The 11914-nt window shown below is 41.2% G+C and overlaps 1 long non-coding RNA gene across 1 annotated transcript in view; it reads left to right on the forward strand.

The window, feature by feature from the left end:
* The window catches only part of LOC309545020, a 425302-nt gene extending 413845 nt beyond the window's left edge, over positions 1-11457 (forward strand). The window contains exon 3 of the long non-coding RNA XR_014224868.1: positions 11339-11457. This is a non-coding gene — a long non-coding RNA (uncharacterized lncRNA). The remainder of the gene's footprint in view (positions 1-11338) is intronic.
* Positions 11458-11914: the final 457 nt, after the last annotated feature.

Below are 11914 nucleotides of genomic sequence, written 5' to 3' on the forward strand. Positions count from 1 at the left end.
TATCTCGCATGAAAATTGCGGATTAATCTAGGGGCATGTATGTCAGAGGTGTTTAGCCAGGTGTCGTCTTGGGGCCCATAGTTCTTCCATCTAACCAAGTACTGAAGTCTTCTTCTGTAGATACGAGAATCCAGAATCTCTTTTATCTCGTATTCTTCTCCACCTTCAACTTGTACAGGAGGGGGAGGTGGAATATTAGGCCTTATTCCTTGGTCCGGAACATGGGGTTTTAGTAGCGACACATGGAAAATGGGATGGATTTTTAGGTCCATTGGCAATGTAAGCTGCACTGCAGCTTTTCCAATAAGTTTCTTGATTGGGAAAGGTCCCAAGAACAGAGGTCCAAGCTTTTGCTAGGGATCTTCAGTCTCAAGTTTTTTGTTGAGAGCCAAACGAGGTCCCCGATAGTATACTGTGGAGAAGGTCTTCTACGAAGATCATAGTACTTCTTTTGTTGACTGTGAGCGTGTGCAATGGTAGTATTTAGTAAACCCAGAGAATCCTTTATTTGGGTAAGATAGTCTGAGGCTACTGGGTTATTTGAAGGAAGGATGCGTGGAGGGAGAATAGAGGGATGGAACCCATAGTTCAAGTAGAACGGACTCTGCTTGGTTGTACTGTGAGTTGCGTTGTTGTAGGCAAATTCTGCCAGGGGGAGAAGATCCAACCAATCATCCTGTTGGTAAGAAGTGTAACAACGTAAATACTGCTCGATGCATTGGTTGACTCTTTCAGTCTGTCCGTTGGTCTGCGGATGGTAAGGAGAAGTGAGCTTCCGCTCAATCCGTAGTATGTGACATAGTTCTTGCCAGAATTTAGAAATAAATTGGGATCCACGGTCAGACAGAAGAGTTTTTGGGATACCGTGTAATCTGAAGACATGTTTCATCAGGAGTTCTGCCGTTTGTTTGGACGAAGGTAGTCTGCGAATAGCAATGAAATGTGCCATCTTTGTCAGATGGTCCACTGACACCAAGATGGTATTAAATCCTTTGGAAGGAGGCAATTCTACGATGAAGTCCAATGACAAAACCTCCCATGGAGTTTGGGGTATTGGTAGACTGCATAGTAGACCGGATGGTCTCGTAGTGTCAATTTTGGACCTGGCACAGACATTGCATGAAGAGACGAATTTTTGTATAGATGTTTTCATGTCAGGCCACCAGAATTGTCGAGAAATCAAATTGAAAGTCTTTGTCATACCCATATGTCCTGCCATAGGCACATCATGCGATAATTCCAAGATCTTGGTGCGTAGGGTAGGTGGTATGTAAAGTTTGTCGTTGTAGTAGAGGAAGCCTTCTGCATCAGTATTTAGTTGTGGTGGGGGTGAATCCAAACTTATACCATGCAGAACCTCTTCCTTTAAGGAACGGACAACTCCAATAATGCGTTTGTGAGGTATTATAGGAACGGAAGGGATTTCAAAGTAGTTTTCTTCAGTTAGTCGTGATAGTGCATCCGCCTTTTTGTTCTTATCTGCAGGTGTGTAGGTCACTAGGAAGTTAAACCTTAGAAAGAATAGTGACCATCGTACCTGTCAATGTGAGAGAGTTTTGCTAGTCTGAAGATATTGGAGGTTTTTATGGTCCGTGTATATAATTATTGGTAATTGGGTGCCTTCGAGTAAATGTCGCCAATTCTCCAGAGCCAATTTTATAGCAAGCAGTTCCTTTTCACCCACGGGGTAATTTATCTCGGGACTGCTCAGGGATTTAGAAAAAAAAGCGACTGGATGAAGTGGTGAAGTGTGGGTAGGTCGTTGGGAGAGTATTGCTCCTACTGCCATGTTTGACGCATCTACCTCCAGAATGTATTGGAGGGATGGGTCTGGATGGCGTAATATGGGAGCGGAAGTAAACCTTGTCTTTAACAAGTGGAAAGCCTTATTTGCTTCTTCTGACCATTTAAATGGTATTTTTATGCTAGTGAGCTGTGTGAGGGGTCTCACAATAGCAGAAAAGTTTTTTATGAACTTCCTGTAGAAATTTGAAAATCCCAGGAATCGCTGTAGCGCCTTGCGTGTAGTTGGTGTAGGCCAATCCTGAATGCAGGATATTTTACTCATGTCCATCTCGATTCCTGTTTTGGATATGATGTAGCCTAGAAAGAGTACTTCATCTTTATGGAACAAGCATTTCTTCAGCTTCACATAAAGATTATGTGCAAGCAATCTCGATAATACAAGTCTTACATGTCTTATGTGTTCAGACAGAGTCCGTGAATATATAAGTATATCGTCCAGATATACCACAACACAGACATCTAGTAAGTCTTTAAAAATATCGTTTATAAATCGTTGGAAAACTGCAGGGGCATTGCATAGGCCGAATGGCATCACAAGATATTCGAACAATCCGTATCTAGTTCTGAATGCAGTCTTCCACTCGTGTCCATCACGGATTCGAATGAGATTGTATGCTCCTTTCAGGTCTAATTTTGAAAAATAGGTAGCTCCACGCACCTGCTCAATGAGCTCAGGGATAAGCGGTAGAGGATAGCGATCTTTTATTGTGATGGCATTCAATTTCCTGTAGTCGATGATAGGTCTGAGACTTGAATCTTTATTGCGAACAAAAAAGAGTCCTGCTGCTGTGGAAGAAGTGGAAGGTCTAATAAAACCTTTTTCCAAGTTCTCATCCAAATAGGTTTTGAGGTGGGCAAGTTCATCCTGTGAAAGAGGATAAACATGACCGAACGGCAATTTGCTATTTGGGAGTAGATCAATGCTACAATCATAGTCTCGATGAGGAGGTAATGCTTGAGCATTTTTCTCAAGAAAAACCTCAGAAAGATCCTGATAACATAGTGGTGCAATCTCATCTGTCACCACAGACAGAATCTTCCCAGAAAACGGGAGGTTACACGTTTCCTCGCAATAACAAGAAGGGAAGGTCAAGGACCGTTTCTTCCAATCTATGGTTGGTTGGTGTGTGTGCAACCAGGGAAGTCCCAACACAATGGGAAAGTGGGGTGAAGGTATTAAATCGAAGGTAGAAGTCTCCCTATGAGACTCGTTAATAGTGACTAGAAGTGCTTGTGTCTGATCGGTGATCGGACCAGAGGATAACGGAACACCGGTAATAAGACTTACTGAGACAGGTTTGAGTTTAGAAATAATAGGAATTTTATTTAAAGCAGCAAAACATATATCCATATAATTTCCACAAGATCCTGTGTCAATCATGGCCTTAGTAGTAATCCTGTTCTGGTCCCACTGTAATGTCAAAAAAACAGAAATGTAGGGGTTAGTGAATGAAGTTGTCAATCCTCCTAGGGAGACATGTGAACACTCACCCTTCTTTTTGTTGACTAGGGGAAAGACGTTTATCTTGTGATCCGGGGATGCACAGTACAAGCAGAGATTTTCATTTCGTCTTTTGGCTTTTTCCATAGTTGATAGCGGTGGGCGTATGGTTCCTATCTCCATAGGAACGGGGTCAACGGCCAGACTCCGAGAGGAAACGGATAATGGCATTCCCATCTTTTCAGCCTTTCTTTCTCGTAGTCTTCTATCTATGGTAATACTGAGTTGTATTAGTGCATCCAGGGTTTTTGGCAGATCCGCTCGGGCGAGCTCGTCCTTAACGGCTTCTGATAGGCCAAGCCTAAATTGGGTTTTCAGAGATGCATCATTCCATTCTGAATCAAGGGTCCATCTCTTGAACTCTGCGACAAAGTCTTCTACAGGCCTCCTTCCTTGTTTCAAGGATCTTAACTGAAGATCAGCAGTACTCTGCCTATTGGGGTCATCATATAGGCTAGTGAGCTCTGCCAGGAACAAGGCATAGGAGTTGAGAAGCTGGTCCTTTTTCTCAAAAAGAGAATCTGCCCAGGCTCGAGGATCGTTTGATAGGTAAGAAATAATAGTACAAACCTTAATGTGATCAGTAAGGTAGGTACGAGGTTTTAGCAAAAAAAGTAACTCACATGCGTTTTTAAATTCGCGAAATTTTTTGCGATCGCCTGTAAATACCAAAGGGGGATTTATCTTGGGTTCAGGGGACTGAGCAGAGGTAAGTTGTGTCAGTCTAATTACCTGCTGCGACAGAGCCTGATTATCTTCTTTTAATTCAGCAAGTGCGTGTATTAACGCAGATACTTGCTGTTTTAATTGTGTCACCTGAGTGGTTATTTCTGCTGAATCCATTTTTTGGTTTGTTCAATCTGTAACGCTTCTGCGTTTCTTATATGGTGTGGATTTTCAGCTGCAGAAATAGTTCCACGTCAGTAGTCATGTAAGAGATATGCTGAGATACCATTCCCAACCTCAATGACTCATCATGTGTGGAAGGTCTTATTTCAGCCAGTAAATACACACAATTAGCAAGCTGGTTCCTAGAGTGACTTTATGTATGTGGTAACACAATGATGAAGGTTGAGGGATAGGTTGAGTGGAGGTGGTAGGTGATAGACACTTGAAGGTGAGACAGTAGCAGATGGATGCAGGAAGGTTTAGCAATGTTGTATGATAGCAGATGATAGAATAGCAGGTGGACATACAAAAGAGATCAACCCAGTGCAGAAAAGTAGCAGTAGTCTCAAGAGCTAGCAATCTAGTTATGCAGATGTGATAAACAGTCTTTACTATGCAGAGCTAGATAGTGTAAGCTTAGTATAAGTTTATAGAGAATTCCCCTGCGGGGTACTTAGCACTATTAGCGATACAGCCGAAGGGTGGTTCAGGAGAGGCGGATGATCCAGTAGCGGGATACAGGGATCAGCGCAGCGAGGTTCCGTCAGCGAAGTAAGCTTGCAAGCATGGAAGTTTCAAGCAAGGTTAGCATCCAGGTAAGGGTGTTTGAACGAACACATGTGAGTGAGAACCGGCGCTTTAAATAGCCATCTAGTCCGGCGCTGGGTGATGACAGCTCCAGTCTTAAAGGTGTATGTGCACCTTTCCAAAAGTAAATGGTGGGGCGCATACACTTGTGGAAGGTGTAATTTAGGGTACCAAAGGTACCGGAACATTACAGGCTCCCAGGATGGCTTCAGCTGCTTCTCATCTCTCTCTCTCTTATTCTGGCTCCTTCCTTCTGCCCCTGGGGCAGAGCCCCCCAGCAGAGGGGTCTCCTCCAAGTGACTGGACCTTGGACATTGCTTCACTGCTGCCAGGCTCCAGAAAATGTATGGTCTATCTCCCAAACCTCTGGGCTGTCCTCACTCAGGGATTGGGTGAGACTCCATACATTTTTCAGGCCTAATCTCTGCCCCTCACCCTCTGAGTTCTAGAACCATCCAGCCAGTTCCAGGGGGAGGTAACAGAGACTGGAATAAAAGAAATTTCTCCTCTATGTGGGATTTTATAAATGAAGAAAAAAAATAATATGTATAAAATCCTTAATTTTATTCAATGATATACATAATAATCACAATATGATTAAAATTATAGTGGAGCAAAGAGAGAGAGCTCCCACACATATTAACAATAAACACACAAAGTTGCAAGACCCCTTCGTAGAGGGAAGCCCCAACGCGTTTCAAACATGGTATGAACTTCTAGTTCTGTTCTTCATCAGGGAAAATTCCCAACTCAAAAGGGGGGAGGGGGGAAAAGAAAAAATCCACGAAATGCTTCCTCCAAAAGAACCATATATAAGATTAACTGGACAAAGTCCCAGATACAGACATCCAGGTCATTACGAAATAGGTTGGTCACATATTCTCCTGTAGGGCCACGGGATATAGATCAAAATGATCCCAAGATGAACGGCAATAGCCAAAAACACTCTGGTTGAGAGAAAAATGAGTTCAGGAGTAGAGGTAAGGATCTGCCAACAACAAATACATTTCCAAAGGAGCTGCAATCAACAACCCCAAAAATACGAAGGGCTCCAGTGGACAGAGGGAACACCCTCTCTTCATGGAGATTCTGTGGAATGTTCCCACTGAGGGTGCTACACACTTTAAGGTTCAATACTGTATTACAAAGACATACAGAACTGGAGAGCCAGCTTTTGCACCCCAACTATCTCCTTGAAACCTTCATTGTGAAACAGAACTTGTAAGACATGGTAGGCTTGAACTTGAAATTCTATCCATCTTTGGCCAGCTTAAGTTCCACTGAAATAAAGAACTGTCAATGCTTACCTCGCCCAACCCACTCCAGCTCCATCTCTTGTTATCCTTCCGCATGTGGGAGTGCTCTGTGCCTAGGCATATACCCATGCCACTTGTTGGCAGGCGTGGTTACTCAGGATCACACAGTTGATGTCTCCTGGAATGAAAGACCTCCTGTCAGCCAAGTGTGGCAAGGGTCAACATCTTACCTGCCAACAAATAAGGCCCTAGTGTGTTGAGCTGGTGGAAAATAGGAAAACTTTATGTAAGCCTGTCAAAAACCTAGGCAATTTAAACTGACCATATATTATATAAGGAGAGGTTACCATACTATCAAAAAATCCATATAATTTGAGATGTTTTTGTGTTGGGATTCAAATTGAATTTCCAATAAAGTCAATGACTGGCCATTTTTATGGTCACATTTAGCTATTTGGAGGGCTGCTGGACAAATCACCCAAAGGGACATGAGGTATGTTGAGCCCCAAACTGCGTGGCGATGTGTGTGTAAACCGTATTTAACACAGCGCCACTCTCATTTCCCCAAAATCTGCAAGTTAATAACAGATTTAAATCTTATGTTTGTAGTGGATAGCCAGAAATGGTGAGGCACTTCATATAAACCCCCACTAGAACACAGCTCAGCTTTAGGAGCAATTAACACAAGCAGAGAAGGATACAACTTTAATAAACCATGGACCAGACTGCAACTCCCTTGAAAAAAAGCAACACAACAAGCTTAAGGCCCCTTTCACACGGGCACCTCTATACAGAGCTGACACAGACACAGCCGGCTCTTATCTATGGGACAATCAGATGGAAACAAACTACCTGGCCATCTAATGCCATCCGATCCCCCAGACGGATGGGTAATAGATCCCTTAGCCGTCTGCTTTTGGTGGACAGGATCGCTCCATGGAAGAGACTGAAGGCGGTCCAATCGGGTCCGCCTGAAAAACAGACAGGCGGACCTGATCGGATTGCCTGTGTGAAAGGGGCCTAAGACAAATTTAACAAAAACCAGATGTATTAAAAATCCTATTGATCTCAGTTAGAAGCTAACCTTCATTAAGCCAAAGTCTGCTAATGGCTGTTGTAAACCTGTTGTAAAACAGTCTAAAGCAGTGTAGTCCAACCTTTTGACTCTCTTGGGCCCCATTTGAAGAGGAATTGTCTTGGGCCACACATAAAATACAAAAACAATAAGGATAGTCGATGAGCGGGAAAAAGTCAGGCAGATCACAAGTTACAGCGGTAGTATAGTCATTTTGTTGACTTTTACCTACAGGTAAGCCTATAATAAGGCTTACCTGTAGGTACAATTAATATCTCCTAAACCTGCACGGTTTAGGAGATATTTGCACTGCATGCAGCCGCTGACGTTAGCGGCGCATGCGCTCTGAAGGTCCGGCGGACCTTCAGAGTTCCTTGCCGGGAAGTTGCCGGAAAGTTAATTCCCCACGCGCATGCGCGGGAGTGACGTCATTGCGGCTCCGTCCACTTACGGCGTCGGAGCCGCCGAACCCGGGAGAGACGCCGAGGGATCGTGTCTGCTCCCACAGCGGTGTCTGGGGATCCATGTCGGGGCTTCGTTTTAAGTTAAGTATTTCATAATGAGCTAGTATGCGATGCATACTAGATCATTATGCCTTTGTCTTGCAGGGTTTGTTTTGTTTTTTTTGGGGGGGTTTTTTGAGTATACTACTATACTATATATATATATATGACTATACTACTATACTTTAATGATCACTGATATAGATAAGGTACCTATCTGAGAAATAAAACTTCATTTTTGCAATATTTTTTATCATAAAAGAAAAAGAGGGCAACATAAAGCTAGAGCGATATTTGTCACTGGTTTTGATAAAATAACGCATCACTATCTGGTTTGATGGATGTAGTAGCAATTGTAAATGAATTCTCAAGGTGCTCATCTGACATTTTGAAACTTGCAAATAGTTGCTCACACATATATAGGCGCTGCTGAAAACTGATTACATGAATAAGGCGTGATTGTGAAGAATAGGATATTTTTCTTTGGGAAGATAAAGCTTAAAAAATTCCAGTAAAGACATTGTCAATTTTTTTTTTTTTTTTGCCTCATGTGTTTGCAAAGTGTAAATGCATTTGTACAAAAAAATTCCAAAAAAATCTAATATTTTAAGTAAGTATATGATTTTGTGTTGGGCAGCATTCATAGCCGTTCTGGGTGACATGTGGCCCTTGGGCCGCAGGTTGGACACCTCTGGTCTAGAGAAAATACACTATCTACTAATGTGTCGGCCCAGGCATTTGAAAGCTGTGCTCTTCTGCACCCTAATTTCTTGCTCAGAGCAATTCCCGTTGGTCAATACAGTCACTTGCCAGTGCCGACCAATGCCTGCTCACTATCAGGATGCTCTACAGCCTCCAGAATGGTTCATTTTGGCTTTGCCTTCTGATCTTCCTTGTGCTTTTTCAACCCAACTGCTACCCCCTTTAGCTGCAGTTTATCTTCTTTTGCTATTTTTCCTCATTTTTTGTGCTTTACTTGTATGCATTAAAAAATGTCAAAGAACAGTAAAATACCCAAAAAAGCCTAAAGTGCAAGGTGTTGTTTTCACACTTTTTTCACTCCTATTGTCCAAAACAACAGGCTACATGTAAAAAACAAACAAAAACATTACCTGGGGTAGAGGGTCTCCCCATGTCATTTGGGTGGCAAATGCTTCCCTGGCAACCCTTTACCACTTTATTACAGGGCACATTTACTCCCTTACTGCCCAGGCCAATTTTTAGCTTTTAGCTGTCAATTGCACGATCGTGCAACACTGTACCCATATGAAATTTTTATAATTTTTGCACACAAATAGAGCTTTCTTTTGGTGGTATTTAATCACGCTAATAAAACAAAAAGAAGTCTGACATTTTGGAAAAAAAAACACATTTTTTTATCGTTTCTGTTATACAATTTTGCAAATAAATGATCTTTCTTCATACATTTAGGCCAAAATGTATTTTGCTACTTTTCTTTGGTGAAAATAACCCAAATCAGTGTATATTATTTAGTCTGTAGGAAAGTTATAGAGTCCACAAACTATGGTATATACTGTACATCTGAAAATCGACCAGTCCTGATGTACTGACAGCCTATCTCATTTCTTGAGGCCCAAAAATGCCAGGACAGTGCAAATACCCCCCTAAATGACCCCTTTTAGGAAAGTAGACAGTTCAAGGTATTTAGTAAAAGGCATGGCAAGTTGTCATTTTTTGTCATAATTTTTTGGAAAATGAAGAAAATTAAATAAATAGTTTTTTCACATTTTTTTTTTTTTTAACATACTTTTACCAGTTCAGTACAGCGCCATCATATAAAAAAAAAAAAAGGTCATCCTAATCCTGCGGGTAAAGCCCCTGGGTAAGATTAAAAAATGGATATTTTATTAGTCAATGGTTAAAATTGGTTAAACCAAAACAAAAGAATTCAGGGACGATTGAACAAAACCTCTTGTCATCGTCTATGAGGCCTACTAGATGTGATGTACTATTTACTCTTGCAATATGTCATGTAAATTCATCATGTATCATATGTGTGGTTATTCCATATATGCCTATTGAGGCATTGCGCTTCTATAATCTGTGCATACTGTTCCCCCCCCCCCCCCCCCAATTCTTTTGTTTTGGTTTAACCAATTTTAACCATTGACTAATAAAATATCCATTTTTTAATTATCAGTGCCTATAAAGTCCAAAATTATTTTTTTCTTTGCAATTCTTCTCATACTCATTGGGATGTGGGAATGTACTGCGATTTGGTAGCACAACACTAAATCCACTTAAGATGAAAAAGCAGTTAAACAATGGCAAAAGAGGCTTAATATTATTGGGCTAAATATTACATTTATTAAAAAAATATATAAAAAAAAGAGTAAAATCACATCAATAGTACGCTACATTAATCATACACAGTGCTGTCCCACCACCCAGGGGAATAAAAACAAGATCATTGAATAAACATTTGCATTATGATATAACTGTGGTGGGGGTGATCAGGGACACTGACTGGTGACAGTATATAAAAAAAAAAAAAAAAACATTTTTAATATTTTTTTTATTACATTTTTTTTTTTTTAATTGTTTAACCCTCTGTGATCAGAGCAACATTATAGTAACACTGTAATACTCTGGTGAAGTGATAAGAATTTCTTTTTTTTTTTTTTACAAACTATGATTGCTTATAGCAGTGAATTTTATTGTTATAACCAATCATTTTTACTGAATGAAACTGATTCATTCAGTGTGTATTGTTGTGATTAGCTGTAATTGGCCAAAGTTAATCACATAGTACAGATGGGCTGTGATTGGCCCTGTCTGTACCATGTGATCACTGTGACCTGTCACAGCTAGCAACACAAAGGATGGCATGATAGGAAGCCATCCATTATTAACAATTGTCATGTGATCTGCTGTTCTTGGTTACAGCGATTACATGGTACCAATAGCAATCTGGTACAATGATCAGTCATTGGCTGTGTCCAATGGACACAGCAAGTGACAGATCGCGCCACAGCACGTCCCCTCAGCCGCACATGAGCCATTTTTCGGGAGGACATCATATGACGTCCACCCAGAACGATGAATGTTCTGTCCAGCCATCAATTGACAATAGGCTGGGCAGGAAGTGGTTAAGGAGCAATAGGTAAATATGAAACTCAAAGTAGAATTTTTAGAAATAGCAAATATTTTCTAAATACAAGGAAAGTGTATGTGTATTCTTCCATATACCTTGGTGTGCTTTTTGTATTCCTTCCAGATCTGCACAGTATTCTAGTGTAAAATTTCCCCCCTGTGCAGGATCTTTCTGTAATAAAGACCCCTTACTGCTGCTCTCTCCTTGTGCAGGGTGACTGGTCTTGTCTCCGCCCCTCCTGTAGTTTTCTGCAGGCAGCCTGTAGTGGGTGGAGTCTGTTTGGTCCCTCCCACAGCTCTGCTCTCTGCACAGGCTATGGACAGCACATAAATGATGTCACTGCTACTTTTACAAGGTAATATGTAGGTATGTAAAGGCATTATTGAAACAAAAAGGAGATGTATGTCTATTGTGGCTATTAAGGAAAATATTTCAATAAAATTCATGAGCCCAGAGTCTGACCTCCCTATCGGTCCTTCTGATCAATAGAGAAGCTTAGAAGGTGGCCCTAATCCCAGTTTTTAAATCTACCCTGTGGAGTTCCAAAAAAAAAAAAGGTATTTCACACTTCTCTGCAAATACTGCAGCCACCACTACTTCTGGTAGTGAACAATTATATCTGCATGAGAGATTCAATGTACTGATGAACCGGCTTTGTCCGCAAAACGAGTTGACCTCCATGTTACCATTTGAAAGGATCTCCATTCTCAAGATTCCATGCCTCCTCCTGAATCAGAGATAAGTGGTAGATTTTATCCCCCTACATGATGATATGTTTCCATTCGATGAATGTAATCACTTAAATAAAGATATGTTTTTGTACGTTTTAAAAAAAATATGTATGTATTCATTGGAGGGAAATTTAAAGGCCCAACATATATAGCATGGTCTTTTGAACTAACTAATTTAGGGATTAAACCCTCCAATGACATTAGGAATTTAGGAACGTTTGAGTACCACTCCTAGATACCCAATAAACCCCAGTACATTCCTGGGCCCCAGGGTAAGAACAGGATGTCTCCAAGGTTGCTAAAACAGAGACAATTTATTGTCTTCACTTAATTTTAGTGAAGCACACTTCAGCCGACTTGTGGGTGGCTGCCCTCCCAGTTTTTGGACCTCTCTCCTTTCCCCAATGTCACAACCGTGATCCCTCATAAGCCTCCATGGGGAATTGCTTGA

The sequence above is a fragment of the Pelophylax lessonae genome (assembly GCF_965119305.1).
Source record: "Pelophylax lessonae genome assembly, chromosome: 1".
Lineage (NCBI taxonomy): Eukaryota > Metazoa > Chordata > Amphibia > Anura > Ranidae > Pelophylax > Pelophylax lessonae.